General features: G+C 35.0%; 1 protein-coding gene across 8 annotated transcripts in view; it reads right to left on the minus strand.

The window, feature by feature from the left end:
• LOC144964606 (secretin receptor-like) overlaps nucleotides 1-8,164 on the minus strand; it is a 239,275-nt gene extending 231,111 nt beyond the window's left edge. The window contains exons 1-3 of one of the 8 annotated variants that reach the window (XM_078899071.1): nucleotides 7,243-7,334; nucleotides 6,935-6,987; nucleotides 4,305-4,566 (exon numbers count right to left, since the gene is read on the minus strand). The gene's annotated coding sequence lies outside the window, so the exon portion shown is untranslated. Of the gene's footprint in view, nucleotides 1-4,304; nucleotides 4,567-4,889; nucleotides 5,046-6,861; nucleotides 6,988-7,242; nucleotides 7,335-8,114 lie in introns of those variants that run through there. The other 7 variants (XM_078899068.1, XM_078899066.1, XM_078899067.1 and 4 more) reach the window with 7 other exon arrangements.
• Nucleotides 8,165-24,330: the final 16,166 nt, after the last annotated feature.

The raw sequence follows: 24,330 nt of genomic DNA on the forward strand, positions 1-24,330 counted from the left end.
ATGAGTATTATTTTGCGTTGGTTAGAGAATATTTCCATCACAATAATGAGACCACAACAAACTTGGTTATCAGACCTGCAGAAAATTAAACCTCGCTCGTAATCTATCCATTCATTCCACGTGTTTATTTACGTCCGACGTTTACCTATTTGCAGGTCTGATAACTGAAATTGTCATGGGTTCATTGTTGTAATGTAAATGCTATCAAACCAGCGCAAAATATTGTCAACAATGTTAAATCAAGCCCGTAAATGCGTCCAGTTATCAGACCTGCATCGTTTACGTCTGATTATCTTATAAATTAGAAATGTGGAAAGTATCCCATGTTTTGTTTGTCTATTTAAGGGGGGGTTGCTTTTTTTTTTTAATTATCATTGGTAAGTTGTAACAAATGTTGACTCAATGTCACGTTGTTTTAATTGATCAGTGTGTTCATTCATTATTGATTCTAACCTACGTGCAGATTTTTACAGGTCTGACACCCTAGCACAATCCGTGGATTGTTTTAACATTGTTGTAATGAAAAAAAAATTACGCAGTATGAGATGAATGAAACCCGATTTTAACTCTACCGTAGACTCGTACAATAAGGTTGTGAATAAAACTTAAGTGGGATGATGTTTGAGGATTGTTCTAAACAAGATAATGCAGGATGTCCATAAAGTCTTTCCCTGATTTCAAAGAGGTATTATTCGAAAACCGCTATAGATACTTGCATCTGTTTTTCACCATCTTCTAAGGAAAAGTCATATATTTATGGCTATTAGTCATCGACCTTCAGTACATCACTAAAAGTGAGAAAAATGAACATGAACATAAAATACCTGATTTTTTCCCCGTCTATTTCGAAATCACATTTTGTCAAAAATCTCTTTGTGTAATGTGATTGCATGAAACTACTATGTCGCCTAAAGTAGCTCAACAACGTTTCACAGCCCAGTTTGGCAGACCATTACAATACAGGACATGAAAAAAAAACGATTTCAAAAAGAAAGGATAAAGAAAGAAAGAAAAGAAACGAGTATACTAAATTTACTGAGACACAAAGTGAATGTTTGATATTGGCAGATGCACAAAATACTTTTAGGCCCACCTTCCTTTACCGTAAAAACGATTACTGTAAAATGTCTGTTTTGATATGCTATAATTTTATACTGCGTGTCATTTTCATGAATATCGGCCATAGATAAGATTTCTTTTCATTAAGAAGATGTTTCTCCGCATTGGAGACAGGCTGTTCACGAATATCTGAACGACACGTTTTCAGACAGACGAATTGGGGAAAATGGGGTCAATTGCCCGGACGCCCGGATTATCGGACATCGTATGATATTTTCCTATGGAGCGATGTCGCAGAAACTGTTTATTCAGCTCCCATACCAAATGTTGAATCGCATACTACAAAAAAGAGCTATTATTGAATCCATCACGCCACAAAAGCTACAAAACATACGAAAAGAATTCGAAAATGGGTTAAAGTTGCTTGTAGGTAGTCATTACAACCATATTGAGGCGTATTGAGTACAAGATGATGGTAAACAAAATGTCAAGTATTTATCTATCCATAAGTCCACGTTTAAATTATTGGCTGAAACTCTTTTCTGTTAAAGCAGTTAGTAAACAGGGAAAAACTTTATGAAAACCCTGTATAATCATTCCTTACATACGACATCATGTTTTTTGTTGTTGTTTTTGCTCTTTTTTTTTGGGTGGGGGGGGGGGGGGGGGGGGGGGGAAGGGGATGTTGTTTTTTATTGTCTATGTATTTGCGTTTCCTTTTTACTTTCTTTTTTTCTTTTTTTTTTTTTTTTTTTTTTTTTGAGACTGCTCTCGGAAGTGAGAAAAGCGAGTTCTCTATCATCTGAGCGACCTGGATCCCCTTATATTTATATTTCTAAAGTATAATAAACATACGAATTGTCCATCCCTTTGAGCGCGCAACAGGCTTATTTATCACAAACGAGAAGCGGCAGTTCCATAAATTACTTGTATTGATTAAATAGCTTATTTTAGTAATTTTTACTATAAAGCCCTTTTATAATTAATGTTTAACAAAAATCTATGTTTCTTATTGCTAATGTAACGTTGCCTTCTAATTAATTTTATTGAACGGCTGACAAAAATGTTGCACTTCATGTCCTTCCGCAGTTCTAAGTTATTGATGACTGATACTTTGAAATATTTTGATAAATCACTCAACTGTTTGATTAATTTATTGATTTGATTTGATTGAATGATTAATTAATTGATTGATTGAATGATTGATTGATTGATTGATTGATTGATATATGTCCATTTCCTCCCGTGGTTTGCCCATTCATTTAATTATGCTACGTGATCCTTTCATAAAAAAGGGATTCTGTAAACACAAACTATAAGAAAAGTAATATTAGGAGAAATCTATCTTGGACCGACAAATCCATTAGGGCTATCAGAATTTCTGACGTACAGCTGATAAACAGATAGACGGGCATTCTAAGAGACTATAATATAACAGTTGTGCACAGGAATGTGTGGTTAAATGAACGGATGAATGGACGGATATATGGATGAATAAATGAATTATTGTTTAGATGTGAGAGTAGACGGAAAGCTGATTGGGTGAACTAATAGATAAATAAAACAAAAGGATGGAAAGATGAGCTAACTGATAATAGACGGATGAACGCCTGGGTAGATGTGGCTTTGTAGTTTTGTGGTATGACGTTCACCTCCGGACTGGTAGGCTTCTGGTTCGAATTTCTCTCTTGGCGGCACAGGTTGAGTTCTTGGAAAAGGCTCTTTACTCGCACTCTCTTACCTCATTCTGATATACCTGGTAGGTACCAGTGTTGTCTCTTTTGAAAAATAAATTTAATAGCGCCTTACAGGTGTCATGTCTCGTCCTACATGCTAAATGTTGTATGTGGCTCGAGACCCATTGTAAAGCGCTTTGAGCGCATTAATTAGATATTGAGCTCAATAGTTTTAGTGCGTTTTTTGTTTGGTTGGTAATATTGCAGTACTTATAATAAAAGGGGTAACATGTACAAATAAATAGATGCGTTTAGACTTTTATCATGGTTAGTGCGCTTGGCAATATTTTTGTCCATTCCCCTCATAAAGCAAAAAAATATTCACTATCCAATACGAGACGCCCTCAATGGGCTCTATTTTACGTGTGGCCTTGCAGCACTCTTCCCAACTTAAACTCGGGTACTCATTCACACCTGAGTCAAAATGGGTACTGAGTGCGCAGGTGCCTTACATAATTTCAAAACACAAGAACCAGAAATTCCTGATCAGCGTCGTCATCCGTTCACTAACCCGCTCAATATCGCTTGACGATGTTACAAGACAAAACATCATTAAGGTCCAACATTAAAATTTACAAACACTAAAAGGAACTTATTCATAATTAAGCCCAGTCGTTTCAAATCGATATTATGTCAAGATGAACTGGGTGCTTGACACAACATATGTATCCAGAAACATCCAATTTGGAGTTTATACCTATTTGTTTTAGCGTAGAATAAATACAATTTCTTGCATTGCATAAAACCAAAAGTTCGCATTTATTATCATTTTAATAGAGCAGAAAAGTCGTGACGTCACACCTCCTACGTGTCCGGTTCCAAAAACCTTGGAAGTTTGAATATAACCAGTTCTTTGGAGGATTAATAATGAATACGTTACATGTTGAATCAAAATGTGGCATAATTTTTTAGTACCAGGTAATGTCTGATTTTTAGGATTACGGGACGTAAAAAAACAAGGATGGATGATCTTATTGACGACCAGAATTTGTTTAGACTAGAAAATAAGTTGCCATCATTCTGAAACCAGAAGATCAATTACACAAGGTATGTATCCAGTCCTCCTGCAGAGTAGTTTTACACTTCCAATGAGAAAGGAACCCCTTTTGACATCACACTTTTGCTCCGTATTCCAATTGGATTCAATAGTCTGATGTCACGTTGCCCAGCAACGGCGAGCAGCGTGGTTCTAAACAAAGAAAATCGGTACTTTTTATTCTTCATGCTGATTAGAACTTTTTCTCATGTCATGTGATCAGAATGTATAAAAGTCAAATCATGATCAGATTTATAATGTTTTTCTCCTCTGGATACAATTTTGTGCTCGTCGGAGAAATATTTCATTAGGGCGTACGCCATTGTTCCGATTGTTTAGAGCCAGTTACTAAGTTACCATGCGTCTTACGAGGGAAGTGACGTCATGACTGTTGAAGCCTATTCACTTTTCATATTCCAGTTCATCGTGCCATAATACACAATTTTCAAGCGTGTTTCTACATTGCCTCTCACCTGGTGTTAGCTATGAAGTCATCCTTCTTTGTTTACACACCCATCTGTCAACACGTCATTGAGGAATAAACGACAACACCCTTTGTAGAGAGATGCTGCTCGTTAATCCTGAAAGAATTTCTAACCACATTGAAAATTCCAAGGTTCTGGGGTTTGTTTTGTTTTGTTTTTTCGAATTTATAAATTCATCACCACTGTTTACACTCGGAAGTAACACAATGTCTTCCGTAGTAAATTACATCTACCTATCGTTTATCTTATCCTTGACGTTGGGGATAATCGAGTATTTACCATGAAAGACAATACACATATGCAAATATTCACATACTCCAACAACCAACACAACCACACACTCTCTCACACACACACACACACACACACAAACACATACTCACACACACACGCGCGTGCACGCGTGCTCACGCATGCATGTACTCACACTCTTTCTTTCCAATCATTATTTGTAAATTCCTCCGGTCGTCTTTGCATGCAAAGACTTATCTATTTAACCGATTAACTGGTACTCTGGAAAGACACTTATCAAAAAATTTGGCTAGAAAATTCGTTCTTTAACCCTCTCCTTACCCATAGGCCAATCGTCACATTCGATACGATGCAATCATCAGTTTTCTCATTGATATCCTTTGTACATCACAAATTATAAAGAAAATACTTTGTTATAACGATAGAAATTAGACACTGGACAAAGTCATGTAGTATAGAATGTAGACTGTACCTTTTCTGTTTGAGTAGAAAAAAAAATATTTTTGTGTTGGGTGGGTGTGAAGTTTGGGGGCAAATTCTGAATTGGCTGGTACGGAGAGAGTTAATTATCGTTTAAATCGATTGATGTTTGAAAGACAAGTTTTCTGGCCAAATATTTATACGCGTTTTTTCAGGGTACTGTACTTAATGGGTTAATAGGCCTACTCTTCCGCCTATCTTAATTTAAAGTGAAGTATTATCGTTTTTACTGTTTTTGTTGTTGACTCAGGCTTTTGAGCGCGAAACTTTCCTCTTTTAGTATTTCGTTTTTTAAGCTGGTGCATTCCCTCTTATTCAATGATTTATACAGCCACAGCTTGCAGCAGCTTAGTGTTCACAATGACTTACTTTGATCGATTCAATCGTAAAAAATTCTCATAAATAACTGACATGGCCGTATACTCATTAACTAGTATTAAATATGAAAAACCTAATAATTTTACATGGCTTTACTTTTCGTTGGCTACTTGATACTCTAGCAAAGGAGATCTTTTAAACTCTCAAAAAAATGCAAATTTACCTTAACACAAGAATAATGAAATTATCTCTCTGATTTAGGCTATATGCCGTATTCAAGAACCTATCTCTATCTAATTGTTTGAATTTCAGTTTGTTGGTTTGTTTTGATTGTGCATTTGTTTGCTTCTTTGTTAGGGGTTTGGGGGTGTTATTTGTTTGTATGTATTTCTTATGTTTTTGTTTTGTTTTGTTTTAGTCCAGTAATTATAACGCTGACTCCAGATAGATGTTGGCCAAAAATGTTTACTTATAAAATGATAATAATAATAATAATAATAATAATAATAATAATAATAATAATAATAATAATAATAATAATAATAATAATAATAATAATAATAATAATGATAATAATAATAACAACAACAACAATAATAATATAATAATAATAATAATAATAATAATAATAATAATAATAATAATAATAATAATAATAATAATAATAATAATAATTGATAACCTAGATCAAAATAAAATACCCTTTACTCACATCCAATGGGAAATTTTGTCTGTGACTTCCCAATGAAGCCTGGGATAACCAAACGTCAGGCGCAGTAAAGTGCCGAAAAATGAACTAGGGCGAGGTGATTTGCTTACGGCAACACACCGCGGTGGGGAGTCGAACTCGATATCTTTTGAAACCGAAGCAAAGGGCAAAGACCATACCGCTGTGCCAAGCTAATCCCATGACTTGTCAAAAACTATTTACCCAAGGATTCAAAGAATTGTACTACTTTACGATTTTTGAAAAGCTGAGAGTCATTTTAAACGATCGATATAATATGGAGAAAATGTTTTTACCATTTTTAAAAAAGCATTTTATCAATGTACGGCAGTATTTTTGTAATCAAAATAAGGTTAGTGGCCCAAATAAGGGACACACCCCTATGTACCATAAAACCATTGTACTTAATGTAAAAGTTCAACGATAAATTTGTTGTATTTATTATTCAGAGAGAATCATCTTTTATATTAGTACCATGGTTTTATGGTACAAAGGGGAATGGCCTTAAAAGGGCATTAGCTATAGGTTATTGGCAAAGGTAACCTAATTAGACAACATCTTATTCAACTGGTTGTACTGTTCTAAAGATAACTATTTATTTAATGTAGTTTAATGAAATTCGCGATATGACAATGTTACTCACTAGATCTAGCTTAAATTCCTGAATAAGAGAACAAAGAACGATCAATGTTTAAATGTCTTTGACCCATGAAATAACAATATATATTATTTTCAGATGTCAACAAATTAAATACTTCCTTTCCTTACCTTGTACGATATAAAACTAACACGGACAAAATGCACCACAGATTCATAAATATTGTTATAAAATGGCAGTTACCATTAATAACATAGACCCATATGTCTATATTCCCACACTGTACCGTATTAAATCTGATAAATATATATTAAATGAATAGTTGAGCATAACCAGTTAGCTACTGTACTTTGGAAAAACATGTATTTAAAAATTTGGCCAGAAAACTCGTCCTTCAAATATCGATCAATTTAAATTACCCTCATCTTAGCAAGCACTCTCAAAACTGGGATTTCGCGAAGTCCCAGGTTTGAGGGTTTTGCCAAGATGAGGGTCATTTAGATCAATCGATATTTGAAGGACGTGGTCTCTGACCAATTTTTTTTAAATACATGTTTTTTCAAGACTACGGCAGTTAACTGGTTAAAATCCTTTTTATTCTCCTCTAATGATATTATAGTGTGTTCATGACGATACATGGAGCACTTCAACATCTGAACATAACGTGTTTTATCTATTACTAACCCATTACAGGCGTTGTTCGATTCTACCCTAACCTGACCTCTATCTCCAGTATTGTTTATCATGCTGTTTTTTACCAATAAAACAATAACAGCGATGCTACTCAGTCTCATTGAGTATTATCTTTGTCTTTATTGTATTTTACCCCAACAAAACACAATTTATCATGTTGTCCAAAAACTTTTGACTTCAACTATATCTAGATGTATAAGGGGTTCGTAAAGGGAATACCAATAGCTCAATTGGTAGAGCACTCGCTTCACACGCACGTGGACTGAGATCGATCGGGCTTGAAATCGTTATTTGTTTCTGATCTCCCCCCCCCCTCCTCTCATGCCTATTTAGCAGTGGGCAGCTTGGTCTGTTAGATCTGGCAAAAAGTATAGAGTCCCATCCAAAGGGTAGCAAGAAACCGGTAGTGTCTGTGTCACGCTATAGAAACAGTGATAGACTCCGGCTCCAGGGTCTAATCCTCTGAAGGTTTAAGAAAATGATTACCCTACTTTAAATCTGAGACTTAGAATGGAGTTTCAAGATTAAGAACGTTTTGTCATGTTAGTGTCAGCTTAATAAATTCATGTTGGAAGTGAAAATAAACTCGGGCCAAAATCAATGATGGCGTTTTGTTGACCCAATTCCTTATGGGCTCATTGTTGTATTGGAAATCTGAAAAAATGACACAAAATATTGTCCAGTGCAACGATGTTAAACCGAGTCCCTTAAGTCGGTGCGGATGTCAGACCTGCATATATGACCACGCCGTATACGGCTGATATTTGAACGTTATGATACAACCAGCACTAAATAATGGGTTCGTATTATCATCCTTTATCTGCCATTTTAAATTACTGATAACCAAAACATACATCACGCATATCTAAAGGGTTCGGCTTTCATAAACTTAAAACACGAGCAAAGATAAACAAGACAGTTGTGTTATCTGGGTGGTACAGCCCGATTCATAACTACTACTACTGAACTATTGTCACTTACCGTCTCTAAACGGGTGTATGTCAGGATGACTGGGACCTTGGAAAGTAAATTTACAATTAAAATGATAAGAAATACAAACTTTGGGCTTTTTGCAATGTAAGAATTTGTATTTACGCTCTGCGATAATAAATAGAGTTGTGATAGACCAGCGTCCAATCCAAAGGGTAGCAAGCATTTGCTATTATCCGTTTCACACTATAGATAAAGGTATAAACTCCGGCTCCTTGTGCCTCATGGCTTTGAAGGTCTACTAATAATGAATAGAAAATAACCATAAGTTTAATATTCGGGGCTGTAAATTCAATTTCCAGCATCCAGTTCATCTCGACATAACACTGCTTTGAGGCGACGGCTCATACATATTTTAAACCCTGTGGCTGATTTCATCAATGTAATTAAAGGTACGACTGGTGATAACAATGGAGATGGGATGATGATAAAACAGATAGTATTGTCAGCGATAAACCATTATCATCGGGCACATTAGTGGATTATACCTTATATTAAAGCTTACATTGTTTGTTTGTTTGTTGTTTTTGTTTGTTTTTGTTTGTTTTTTTGCTTTTGTTTTGGGTTTGTTTTGATTGGGATTTCTTTTTAAATCTTACTGATTTTATTTATTAAGGTGGTGCACGACGTGTTGATGCACTGCGCTTAGCTATATGACTCACAACATCCGCCAGCCGGATATAACGTACCAACACACAAAACAATGTGTAACCTTCATACAATTTAGTGATAACTACTCAAAACTGGCTGGCTAAAAACAATATTAAAGACCTGAGTGACGTCAAATTCGTCCTATCTATACTCGGCGCCACAATTGTATTCAATAGTCTGATGTCACGTCGCCAAGCAACGGCGGCCATCGTGGTTTTAAACAAAGAAAATCGGTACTTTTTATTCTTTCTGCTAGCTAGAACTTTTCATATGTCTTGTGATCAGAATGTGTAAAAGTCAAAACATTATCAGATTTATAATGTTTTTTTCCTCTGCATACCTTTTATGGTCGTCGGAGAAATATTTCATAAGGGCGTCCGCCATTGTTCCGATAGTTTAGAGCCAGTTACTAAGTTACCATGCGTCATTACGAGGGAAGTGACGTTACGACTGTTGAAGCGTATTAATGCAACGCTGTTTGATAGGTAATAGCTTTCAAGCATATTTATGACCTAAAATGTTTTGCATATCAGTAAAAAGAGTAATTCAATACCAGTTCATAATTGTTTCAATCAAATCAGTACAGAGCAATCATATCGTTGAATACAAAAGTCATCCTCAAAACGAAGACTACAAATGCATACATCGCAAAAAAAAAAACGACGATGGTTTCCAATTGGATTCAGCAGTCTGATGTCACGCGCCCGGCAACGGCGGCCATCTTGGTTCTAAACAAAGAAAATCATTACTTTTTATTCTTCATGCTGGCTAGAACTTTTTATTCCCCTTTCATATGCCTTGTGATCAGAATGTGTAAAAGTCAAAACATGATCAAATTGATGGGTTTTTTTTCCTCTGGATACGCGTTTAAGCTCGGCGGAGAAATATTCCATACGGCGTCCGCCATTGTTCCGATAGTTTAGAGCCAGTATTACTAAGTTACCATACGTCATTAGGAAGGAAGTGACGTTACGACTGTTGAAGACTATTGTGAGTACTGTTCTGCTCATTAATAGCGTGTAATCTCCATTTGTATGCATCTGAACACGTCGCCTCAAGAAGCTGAGCAGCTAATGTCGCCGTCAAAACAAAAAGACTGGCAGCACGTCGTAAAATACGTGTTCCTACCTCACTTTCCATAGCAATTTATAGAGGTGAAAAAACATAAATGTATGTGTTGTTAGGTGGCAAAAGAACCACATACTCATAAATATTCGATCACGCATCAAATATTGACTAGATATTGATATTTTATTAAACAAATGGTAAGATTTATCAAAAATTGAACATTTCATCCTCATTATCATCACCACCACCACCATCATCATCATCATCATCATCATCATCATCATCATCATCATCATCATATCATCATCAACAACCTCATTATCATTATCATCACGATCATCATAGTTTAGAACAATAGCATATTCTAAAATAAAAAATACGACAAAAATCTGATATTTTCATTGGTTTAAGATTTGAAGATCCAATGACGCAAATCCATCTTTCCCTAATCCAAATGATTCGACAAGACACTCCTACAGCACGAGTTCGTGGCCCAAGCAAGACAGAACTGATTTTTCTTGATCCTCGAACTTCGCAAAAACGAAATTTTTCAGCTTCAATTTCATGTGTCCTCAAGCACTTGTTGGGTTTAGAATGTTCCAATGTAAACCTTGATGAATGAAAGAGAACTGAGATTGTCACGTCTCGATGCATCAAATTTCATTGTTTAATTTTTCGGTTTCATCTTTTTTCATCATTTGGTGTATTTTTTAAAGTATTTTGTTACCCGCTGTTGTTATAATCTTATCCTCTCTTTGGATAATTTTAAATGACAAAAATAGCTGTTTTGTATAGTTTTTTATGAATTTGATTAAGTGAAGGTTAGAACAGTGGCAAAATATATGATCAAATTTCCTATTTTTGTTGGGGGGGGGGGTTCTGTAATCTGGGTGCAATGTGTATTTAAAGAATATAATGTTTTTCTCATACTGAATTAAGGAGTGAAAAGCACAACTAGGTAAACCAGGCTTTATCAGTCCTAAGCCTAATGATTCACGGAATGTACTGATCAAGAGATGAAATTTTTAAAGTAACCTTGTATGGAAATAAAAAATTGTCTTTAAGGAATATACCAAATCGGCAACTATTTAAATCAGTTAGATCCATAATTTCCACCCACAATCACATACATACACATACACCCACCCACATACACTCTCACACATACACAAACCCCTAAACAAATCTAATCATTTTGATGGCTTCTCCGGATCGGTTTCTTGTTTTTGTTTTCTACAAGCTTCAGGTCTGGAAGCGATGTAAAGTTGTTTTCCTGTTTCCGGTTAGATTCGTAATACTTTGGTTTCGCTATTATGATGGTTTGTAGAAGTGTATAAAAAAGTGTTTTGTTCTGAATTATACCATTTCGTTTCTTTTGCTTCATGCTGCCACGTTTGGTTGTGTGATGATATAGAAGTATTCTTCTTAATAGATATTAGGATGGAGCATAGTACGGCCTTGCGCTGAAGATGGTTTTCCATAATTTGATGTTTTATTAGGATGTTCTTTGACCTTCCAAATATTTTCGCCCAGTGTAGTAGAATGTTGTTTTGTGCATGATTTGAAGGACAATTCGTGTACATTTTAAAGATTTTGAACGAACCCTCTGTGTGTCCGATGTATATTCCTTGTTTTTGTTTGTCTGTCTCTGTGACCGTAGCTTGGCCGATAAAGATTTGTACCAAACCATTGCCCTTTAGCTAGCACGTTGTCTGAGTCTTGCATATGAAGGATAATAATATGGTCTGTTGTCTCAGAGACCCCTTGGCAGTTTCTGCAGGCATCTTACTCCCTTATATATATATATATATATATATATATATATATTATATATATATATATATATATATATATATATATATATATATATATATTCCTTTCTTTAAAAAATATAGCATTGTGGAGAACATTGTGCTTATTTGAGTCAATAAAAAAATTGAAACGGTGCACAACTCTACTGAAAGATTTGAAAATTAGAAATGTATTTTTTACAGATAGATAAACAGATAACTTGATTTCCTTTTATAATTTAAAGTCAGTTTGAATGTTCGTTGAGTCACACAGATATCATAAAATACGTACCGACGACACTAAACAGTCCCAAAATCAACCAATTTCGTCACTGTAAAAAGTTGTCAGTTTGCGTCATCTATTTATGACATCAAGTATTATTATTACTTCCGTCGTGTTGTTGATTTAGCGGTGATCAGTTTTGTTCTTATTGCGTGTATGTTTGTGTGTGTATGTGTGTATGTTTGTGTGTGTGTTGTGTTTTGTGTATACATGTGTGTGTTGGCATTTTTCAGCAAATCGTGGCATTCATAGTGATATTATTCACTTGATCACATGAAGGTATTTCAGTCGCCATTTTGATTCTTTTTTTACTATTAGGGTTAGCTCGAGAGGTTAGTCATAAGTGTTATTAAAGGTGCTAGGGTGTTTGTTTTTCCATGAGTTAAGTAAAGGGGAGACATTCCGAAAGCTCCTACATCCCAGTATTCTTTAAATTTGTATTTTCACCGTTGATATTTTGTCAGGCATTTTAAAAACTCTAGAACAAACCTTGATAGATTTGTGAAAGTTTAAAATTTCCTAAGTTGACCACTGTTTTGATTTTCGGCCGTCATTGTGATTTGTTAAGTATTGAAAGGTAGTGCAAAGAAGTCCGAGAGTTGTTTTTTTACTATTAGGGTTAGCTGGAGAGGTTAGTCATAAGTGTTATTAAAGTTGCTAGAGTGTTTGGTTTTCCATAAGTTAAGTAAAGGGGAGACATTCCGAAAGCTCCTACATCCCCAGTATTCTTTAAATTTGTATTTTCACCGTTGATATTTTGTCAGGCATTTATTTATTCAGTTTGTCATATAGAAGTATTTTAAAAACTCTAGAACAAACTTTGATAGATTTGTGAAAGTTTAAAATTTCCTAATTTGACCATTGTTTTGATTTTCGGCCGCCATTGTGATTTGTTAAGTATTGAAAGGTAGTGCAAAGAAGTCCGAGAGTTGTTTTTTTACTATTAGGGTTAGCTCGAGAGGTTAGTCATAAGTGTTATTAAAGTTGCTAGAGTGTTTGTTTTTCCATAAGTTAAGTAAAGGGGAGACATTCCGAAAGCTCCTACATCCCCAGTATTCTTTAAATTTGTATTTTCACCGTTGATATTTTGTCAGGCATTTATTTATTCAGTTTGTCATATAGAAGTATTTTAAAAACTCTTGAACAAACTTTGATAGATTTGTGAAAGTTTAAAATTTCCTAATTTGACCATTGTTTTTATTTTCGGCCGCCATTGTGATTTCTTAAGTATTGAAAGGTAGTGCAAAGCAGTCCGAGAGTTGTTTTTTTCTATTAGGGTTAGCTCGAGAGGTTAGTCATAAGTGTTATTAAAGGTGCTAGGGTGTTTGTTTTTCCATAAGTTAAGTAAAGGGGAGACATTCCGAAAGCTCCTACATCCCCAGTATTCTTTAAATTTGTATTTTCACCTTTGATGTCACGGGTCAGAGGCTATAGTGGCTTACACTTCATGTTGGGCCACACAGAAAAATCAACCGAAGATATACCAAATTACACAGACAACGTTGTTTACCAATCTGCCCTCATTAAATGATGGTGAGTACAGTATCTAATGAAAATAGTTCTTTCCCCGCGAAATTGCGGGCTTTTTTTCTAGTATATATATATATATATATATATATATATATATATATATATATATATATATATTGATATTACACATCAATTGAAAGTTCATGGTTATTTCTATCCACTGTATATAATTATGTGAATCACAATGCTTTTTACAAAATGATATCGAAAGTTTAAGAAGTGACGCCAAAAAATTAAATACTGTGTATGCCCTCCTTTAACTTGATGCAGTGAAATTACTAGCCTTCGCATGGACAAAGTGAATCGTTCAATAAACTCTGCAGTGAAATCATCCTGGATGTGTTGGAGAAGCTAGTTTAAATCATCTTCATTTTGACGAGGGTCAAGACGACATGCTTCTCTCTTCTTAATATCTCATATGTTCTGGATTGGATTCATGTCAGGACTGATTGACGACTACACCCTTGCCTAACATGATTGTTCTCTTTAAAAGCCCTGTATACATCGAGCCATGTGCGATGGTGCACTGTCATGCATAACAGCTGTTGTGATTTCATTGTCTCTGTCAGACAGTTGACAACCTGTCATTTAGTCTCACAAGGATGTCTTTGGTCTCCCATGATCCAGCCTCAAACTACCAAAGAACCACATCTCCTGTTTCTGATTTGAAAGGCCGTCGTTTTTCCTGTACTTTTACATCAATTTTGTAAATAGCCTTTCGTAATATACCAAATCTGCAAGGATATTCTGCACAAGACAGCCCAGCCCGAACATGCCCAATCAACCAGGCACGGTTTTCATCATGAAAAAACACTTTATCTTGGGATAATTTTTGTTAGCGATAGTAAACTGTCATTTCAGAAGAAATGAAACAGACCCACCCAGCAAACAAATCACTGCTGTGGGAACAAAATAAATCTCGACTTCACCCGGGATCGATCATAGTCAATTTGTGTGTGAAGTGAGTGCTGTACCAAATGAGCTTTCGGACCCAATGACTTGGGTTTAGTTTTTGTTTTCTTTTTGGATAACAAATACGATTTTTTTTAATACTTAAAAAATTGAGCTTTATATAGAGCAATATCCACTGATTGTGCGCAAAGCGCTTTACAAGGGGTCCCAGGTCAACAACAACATTTAACATGTAGGACGGGGCATGACGCCTGTTTGGCGATATTACAATTTTTCGGACAAACACAACGTTGTTAACGGCCAGGTACTCATTTTACACCTGAGTACGGTGAGAGAATGTGAGTACAGAGCCTTTTCCAAAGACTCAACTATGCGCCGAGCGCGAGGCTCGAACCTAGGACCTTCCGATCCGAAAGCGAGTGTCATACCACTAGACCACATAGTCGCACACAGACAAAACTAAAATTGCCCATTTTCGGTCATTTTAATTTTAAAGTACATTTTGGCATCTAGTTCAACCGGACATAATGAAGTGTTTTAGCCGATTGATCACATTTCAGCGCCAATGGTTTTCGTTTTCATTTATCTTACTATTATATTAATTAACTTCTTTAATTATTTTCCAGCATTTCTGTGTAACAAAATATGTTCTTATCGTGCAAATCTTTGCCGTTATCCCAGTATTTTTGTTATGTATGGGTATTAGTTATTGTAAGCCATCTTTTGCTTATCAAATTTCTCTTGTAATTTCCTGAGTGCTCTGTCCGCCTGATGCCATCGTGTAGCCAAGGTAAACAAATTTATTGACCTACATGGTTACAATTACAGCTTTATGTATCAGAATTATTTTTGCTGACCACTATTTAGACCGTTTCTATATTTAGATCCAGACTCGTCTTCTTCCATATATATATATATATATATATATATATATATATATATATATATATATATATATATATATATATATATATATATATATATATATATTGAATCGTGTTTGATACAAATATGGTACGAAAAGTGCTCGACATGTAGTAATGGAACGAACTTCCAAAACCAACTGACTAACGATGTGAAGAAAATAAACAAAGAAAAACAACTTCTGATACCAGCCGACAAATCCAACAACTATTATAAAATGACACCTGAGGAATATGATAAAATGACACACAAACAAATCAACAAAGACTACAAGAAAGACAGAACACATAGAACCGAATAGATCACAAAAGAAGATAAGAATATAGCGAACAGACTTGACCTTAGCGATCGAATCGATATAGCACCAAGAAGAGAAGCGTTCATCACATTAAAAGATCACAAGCCTGACTTCAAAAATAATCCAAAATGTAGACTACTAAATCCATACAAATCTGAAATTGGAAAAATCAGCAAAAAGATATTAGAAAAAATAAATAAAAACGTCAAAGAAGCAACTAAATTCAACCAGTGGAAAAACACCGATGAAGTCATTGAATGGTTCAAAAATATCCAAAACAAAGAAAACTGCACCTTCATCTCTTTCGACATTTGCGATTTTTACCCCTCCATCACTCCAGACTTACTAAACAAAGCATTGGAATTCGCAGCAAAATACACCAACATCACAGAAGAGGAAAAACACATCATCAAACACACCAAGCACAGCACACTATACTACGACAACACACCGTGGACAAAGCGACACAATGATTTCGACGTAACAATGAGTTCGTTCGACGGTGCTGAAACATGCGAACTGGTCGGACTCTACATCCTGTCACAACTACAACATACACACACATACATCGGCCTCTATAGAGATGACGGACTCGCTATAACCAACAGACGACCAAGAGCGAACGAAAACATCAAAAAACAAATCTGTAAAATATTCCAAAACAACAAATTTGAAAATCACGATAGAAGCAAACAAAAAAACAGTTGACTTCCTCGACATCACATTCGACATAAAATCCAATTCATTCCAACCGTTCAGAAAACCAAACAACACCATTAGCTACATTAATAAAAACAGCAACCACCCCCGTCCCGTCATTGAAAACATACCAAAAAACATAGCACTGAGGGTGAGCAAACTTTCGGAAAACAGAGAGATATTCAACGTCGCAGCCACCCCTACAAAGAAGCACTCACAAAAAGTGGATACAACACACCATTTTTATACACAGACGCCTCCCTCTCATGTAAACCCCAACACACAAGTGAAGAACGTAAAACAAGAAAACGACACATAACTTGGTTCAACCCACCTTTCGACATAAACGTCAGCACAAACATAGGACAGCAGTTCCTGAAGTTAATTGATACACACTTTCCAAAAAACCACAAGCTACATAAAATTATCAACAGGAATACCATAAAAATAAGTTACTCGTGTATGCGCAACATAGAACAAATAATTTCAAGCCACAACAAAAAAATATTAATAAACCACCGACAAGAGCAAAACCCACCCACTAGAAAATGCAACTGCAGAAATAAAGAACATTGCCCGCTAAACAAACAATGCTTAGAATCAAGTTTAATTTACCAAGCCACAGTCACAGAAACTAAAACAAACAAGCAAGAAAAATATGTAGGACTAACAGAAAATAATTTCAAAACAAGATACAACCTCCACACCTTAACATTTAGAAACACTAACAAAAAAACATCCACAAAACTCAGCGAACATATTTGGAAATTAAAAGACAACAAAATAGACCACAACATTTCATGGAAAATTTTATCTAAAGCAACAGGATACACACCAACATCAAAACAATGTAGCTTATGCCTGGAAGAAAAATATACTATAATCAAACAACCTCATGAAGCCACACTCAACATGAAAAGTGAGATCTACGGAAAGTGTCCCCATCGGCGCAAATTCCTCTTAATTAACTTCAAACCGGAACCACTTAAAGAAACAACAACAGTCAACAAAACAACTCAGACCTGAAGATGGCAAATTAAGCCTGAAACATTGATGTAGACTGCCCCAAACATTGTGGTAAATATTTTAAATAATATATATATATATATATATATATATATATATATATATATATATATATATATATATATATATATATATATATATTCTGATTATCACTTTTATTTGCTTTGGTTTGTTATTGATTTTACCTGTTTTGATTTGTTAATTGGTAATTCTATGTTATTGTATTAGTGATGTTGCCTAAAAATAAACCTTATAAACTTTAAGCTTTGTATGTCTGAAATTATAAGTGATATGACATATCGCTTGAATCATATATTATTCCGGGATGATGTCTTTTAAGTGATCTTAAAATTTAAATGTTACAAATTATCATTATTCTTATCAGTGGTGTTTTAAAAAGGTACGTCAAGATTCATTTGTTTGATAGAAAATTCATTTTTCAACATCTAATTCAACCCAACTCACTACCACTTTGAAGCTTTGTGTTGCATATAACTTCTGAGTCATACATATAAATCATTGACTACACTAGCCTACTTTGTTTCATTTTGGCCAAAAATATTTCACTCCAAAATTCGAAGAATTTAGAAGATTCTCAACCAACGTGAACATGTTTGCAGTTCTGATAACCGGACGCAATTGTGGCCTGATTTTAACATTTTTGTAATGAAAATATTTTGCAGTGGTTTGATATTATTTCCATTACAACAACAATTTGGATTATTAGACCTGCAAATAAGAACAAGTCGTTCCCAATCTATCAATAATTCATGAATCTGATAACTCAAGGAAGATAATGAGAAGGTTAATTAAAGCCAAAGTGCACAATATTTGCAAATCTGATAAACTAAATTGTTATAGGCTCATTGTTTTAATGGAAACACCCTCAAACCAGCACAAAATATTGTCTGTGACAACAATGTTAAATCAAGTCCATAATAGTGATTGGCTATCAGACCGTTTACTTTTGTCCCACGTCGATTAAGGTAGGATTTTCTGTAAACAAAATAGCCTCATGACATCATTAGACATTGCTGTTTCTGTTTTGAGGTGTCACGGATGTGTTTAGAACAGTTTACCGACACGACAATGCAGTGTAAAAGGAAAGGTATCTATCTAAATTATGAATTACGAAATGTTAAAGTCTTAGATCAACTGCAGATTAGTGCACGTCGTGTGAGGGATATATATATATATATATATATATATATATATATATATATATATATATATATATATATTTATTTATTTATTTATTTATATATATATATATAGAGAGAGAGAGAGAGAGAGAGAGAGAGAGAGAGAGAGAGAGAGAGAGAGAGAGAGAGAGAGAGAGAGAGAGAGAGAGAGAGAGAGAGAGAGAGAGAGATTTTAAAATATCACTGCTTTGTGTCCTAACAAAGGAGTCGATCAAAAAATCGGCAAATTAATACAAGAGCCGAGTGTGAGTGTTATCCATAAATGAAGTAAATTGAATTGAATTGAACTGGTAAAACAAAGGGTGACAATCTCTATTTTTTAATAAATTGAATTCAATTTCCTTTATTTATCTTTGGGGATAACTTTTCTTTCGGGTTTTTCTCAACAAAAGACAGAGATAATCTAGGCGTAAGCAACAAAGCAGCGTCATATCATCTCTTCTGAAATAAAAAACAATGTGAAATTGAATGTAAGTTTCAATTTAATGAATGAAAACAGATAGTGTGGACGTTTCAGGTTTCCCCTTTATCAACAAAAAGGATGAATGAAACACTACAGACGAATGAGATGTGATAATCACATTCGTCTGTAGTGTCTCATTCATCCTGTTTTGTTGATAAAGGGGAAACCCGAAACGTCCACATTATCTGTTTTCATTTATTACATTGAAGCTTGGATTCAATTTCAAATGATTATACATTTCTTTGAGCTTCGAATAGCAACATTTACATACGCTTCCTTTTTTACATTTATTTTCTATTGAAACGGTTCTTGCATGCAAGAACGGTAATAAACATGCTAGAATATTGTGATGATCATCTCTCTTTCTAAACATAGATGTTTGCACACCTCTCTCGTTGCGGTAAAACTAGACTTTTGGACCAACATCACATATTATAATCTCGTGATAATGGATGCAGAAAATTGATTTTGGCATATCAATTCTACAACTTGATCATTCTGCTCGATGAAAATGTCTGGGACATTCACAGACAAGTAAACACAAAGGTGTGAGGTCTCTCTCTCTCTCTCTCTCTCTCTCTCTCTCTCTCTCTCTCTCTCTCTCTCTCTCTCTCTCTTTCTCTCTCTCTCTCATTCTCTCTCTCACACACACACACATACACACACAAACACTCTCTCTCTCTCTCTCTCTCTCTCTCTCTTATATATATATATTATATATATATATATATATATATATATATATATATATATATATATATATATATATTTCTATCTATCTCTATCTGTCTCTCTTTCTTTCTTTATTTATTTATCTATCTGCATATATATATATATATATATATATATATATATATATATATATATATATATATATATAATATATATATATATATTTATCTATTTGTTTGTATATATAATACATCATTTATCTCACCATACGCTAAGTAACGCTCGACCCATCAAATGTCCAAATGAGGTGAGGTTGTGTGGCTTTGTTGTTTTGTGGTATGGCCCTGACCTTTAAGTCCAATGTTACAAATGCTAAGGAGATAAGTTTGAGATATTTATTGAAAGATATGCTATTCGTCCATAAGGGAAAATACTCAAATTTAAAGACATGTGGCAATACGCTTCAACAGTCGTAACGTCACTTCCCTCGTAATGATGCATGGTAACTTAGTAACTGGCTCTAAACTATCGGAACAATGGCGGACGCCCTTATGAAATATTTCTCCGTTGAGCATAAAAGCGTATCCAGAGGAAAAAACACAATAAATCTGATCATGTTTTGACTTTTACACATTCTGATCACAAGACATATGAAAAGTTCTAGCCAGCATGAAGAATAAAAAAGTGCAGATTTTCTTTGTTTAGAATCACGATGGCCGCCGTTGCTGGGCGACGTGACATCAGACTATTGGATCCAAAAAATTGGAATAATCTAAAAGTTTGAGACAAAAAAATATATATAAATTTCCATTAATTGTAGTAAAAATGCCATTGACAGTGAGCTCATTGACATAACGTTTAATAACGATTCATAATGGCAATTGCCTAACATAAACCTTTGAATTCAATGGTAAATTAATTAATAGAGAAGAAACATCGTGGCATCAAACCCTCTACTCTTTTGATTCCTAAACCCTTGGAAGTGTGTATGTAACCAATCAATCGGAGTACTAATGATGAATAGGTTACATATTGAATCACAATAAGGTGGCATAATTATTTTAGTAGTAGGATGTATAAGTAGATTGTTAGGATTACAAGAGTAAAAAGACTGATGGTGGAAGATCGTTTTGATGACGAGCATATTATATTTAGGCTAGAAAATAAGGTGTCATCATTCGGAAAGCAGACAATGATTTACAGAAAGTATGTATTCAGTCCCTCGGAAGAGTTGTTTTATGCTTCCAATAGGATAGGGTCATCACACTATTTTTTTTCTATTGAAACTCTTAAATGTACTAATCTGTCACAGATAGCCTACTTATTTGTGTGCTCTCTATTTAATAATTTGAAACAGCGACACAAGTAGAAAATTGTCAAATTTACAATGAATTTTTGTTAGATAACTTTTTAAAATATTATTGATATATTAAAATTACAAAGACAATTTAAAGGTTTTAAAAGCCTATTAGCTCTAAACGTTCGAGGGCAGCTTAAAGTTAAGTCCTTGACGACAGCTTTTTACTCCTATTCTCTCACTTACCCAGGTGACGACCTGGTGGATAACAGCGTTGTCTTTGTCGTAAAATAAGAAATTATAACAGCGCCTTACAAACTTCGTGTCTCGTTCTTGAGCTTTTATTTCCCGCAATATCCACTAAACATGCTCACTGCGCTTTACAAGGGGTCCTAGGCCAACAGCAACATTTAATTCCTGAGTCCGGCGAGAGAATGTGATTAAAGAGCCTTTCCCAAGGACAACTATGCGCCGCCCAGAGCGGGACTCGAACCCATGACCTTCCGATCCGAAATCGAGTGTCATACCACTAGACCACATAGCCGTTCTGGGTGCGAACTGTTGCTGTTTAGTTGGGACCCCTTGTAAAGCGATTTGAAAATATTCATCGGACATTGCTCTATATAAAGGCTCACATTTTTTAAAAATATGCTTTTGACTTTGGACAGCAATTATTCATGATTACCGCACTATGAATTTATACGGACATTGATTTAAGTGTAGATTTTCAGAAAAGACTGAATGATCTTATCGAAATATTTGTAGCCTAAATCATTTACGAGTAGGCTAAAAATGTCAAATAAGACAACCAGTAAGTTCGAATATCAAATAAAGTACATTGCATCATTGTTCATACGCGTGTTTTTCAAACATTTCACCCTCAAATACTGATAGTCATCTATGTTCATCAATTGCAAATACGTCACAGTCATAAATAGCTATCTAGGGTACATCCTCAAACAAGATATCTTTAAGAATCCACAATCATTAATATCAAACACAAAATAGTTATATATCTATACTATGAATTATTGAATTTCAACGTTATACTTACTTTAGACGAGTCATTTGGCTTGTATGTCGAAGAAGAACAAGAAGAAGAAGAAGAAGAAGAAGAGGAGGAGGAGGAGGAGGAGGAGGAGGAGGAGGAGGAGGAGGAGGAGGAGGAGGAGCAGGAGGGGAGGAGGAAAAGGGATGAGGATAGATAAGAGAGGGTGGTGAAGAAGAAGAGAAGGGAGAGGAGGAGGAAGAAAAAGAGGAGGAGGAGGAGGAGGAGGAGGAGGAATGTAGTGGTGATGAGGGAGGTTTTCGAAATGAATCCATTAAAGATTGAGAACAACTTTTGACCCTAGATGTTTCCAACTTGTCATTAAGGTCAGAATTTTGTAAGATTGATCACACTATGATGACATTCAGATCTTAGCGTCTATGTAACATAAAATGTCTAATCTTTCACACATTTTTAGGAAATATCATGGGACGGGACATGAAGGTCGGGGGGGGGGGGGATGCAATAAATCGATGGGTCGTAATGGGTTTTTTTAAACTTTCATTTGGAGAATTGTATAAATTCGTGGATATAACCTTTCTTTTGTTATTGTTATTGTCGTCGTCGTTTTCAATTGAATGTTTACTTTTGAACAATGGCGGAATTGCTAACATTAAATATAGGAATGGAAGCGTGTACTACGCTAAGATAAAATCACGTGAAAAATATGCAGTTGTTTTTTTTTACTTTAATTCTAAAGGAGTCAAGAAATGTCCATGATCGAAATTCAGGGGGGCGGAGCGTTTCGATTATTATGGGCAGTATTTATAAAGATGTGGTTTAACATTTATAACCTACCATCTCTATGGTAGAACGTCCAGCTATTAATCAGAAGTTCTGTGGTTCGATCCCCAGTCGAGGAAGATTGAATTTTTTGGGATGCTTTATTTTTCTTTTTGTATTTTTCTTTCTTGGTTTGTTTGGTACCTTTTATACACGAATGATGACAAATGAAATTCTAAACCTATTTGAAGAAAGACGAAAATGCAACAGAGGGTCTGCAGAATACCAAACATTGAACAACCACATTAAATCCAAATGCATCGAGGCACACGAGAACTATCTAGACTGGAAATGCTGCGAAATCGAAAGAGAATACAAACCCAACCCCCAACAAGCTCACCAAAGAATAAAAGAACTATCAGGGAAAAGGAAAAGCAAAGCAGCAGGAAGTTGTATCCAAAACAAACAAGGGGAACTGCTATTTGAAGAACAACATATAGAAAGCCGATGGGTAGAATACATAGGCGAACTGTACAATGATCCAAATAGAAATGAACCACCACTGAAATTCAAAGAACCATTAAGCGGACCAAACATCACCAAAAGTGAAATTGAACATGCCATGGAACGAATGAAGGATGGTAAAGCAACAGGCCCTGATGAAATATCTGTAGAGGTATTAAAAAGCCTAGGAGATCTAGCAATTGATGAACTTCACATATTATTCAACAATATATACAATACTGGGAAAATTCCAGAAGATCTCTGTAACTCTATTTTCATAGCAATACCAAAGAAAGCAGGTGCAGTCAGATGCGAAAATTTTAGAACTATAAGTTTAATAAGTCACATCAACAAAATACTGTTGCGTATAATTATCAACAGGCTAAGGAATAAGATTAACCCCGAAATCGCAGAAGAACAATATGGATTCCAACCTGACAGAGGGACAAGGAACGCAATATACCTCCTCCGTGTTTTAAGTGAAAGAGCTATACAGGTTCAGACCCCACTATACCTCTGTTTTGTCGACTACAAAAAAGCTTTTGATAGAGTACGCCACGAAGAAATACTAAAACAACTGCACTCCATTGGCGCTGATGAGAAAGACCTCAGACTCATGCAAACATTATACTACACCCAGCAGGCATCTATCAAAATCGGAAACTCTACAGGAAATTCCATTCCTATTAAGAAAGGAGTCCGTCAAGGGTGTGTTGCCTCACCAGATCTGTTTAATCTATACCAAGAAACAATCATGAGGGGCATAAATAATATGGAGGGAATAAAAGTAGGAGGTCACAACATAAATAATATAAGATACGCAGACGATACGGTACTCATTGCAACATCAGAAATCCAACTTCAAA

The sequence above is a fragment of the Berghia stephanieae genome, chromosome 2 (assembly GCF_034508935.2).
Source record: "Berghia stephanieae isolate SIO BIC M18660-M18661 chromosome 2, UCSD_Bste_1.3, whole genome shotgun sequence".
In the NCBI taxonomy this organism is placed as follows: Eukaryota; Metazoa; Mollusca; class Gastropoda; order Nudibranchia; family Aeolidiidae; genus Berghia; species Berghia stephanieae.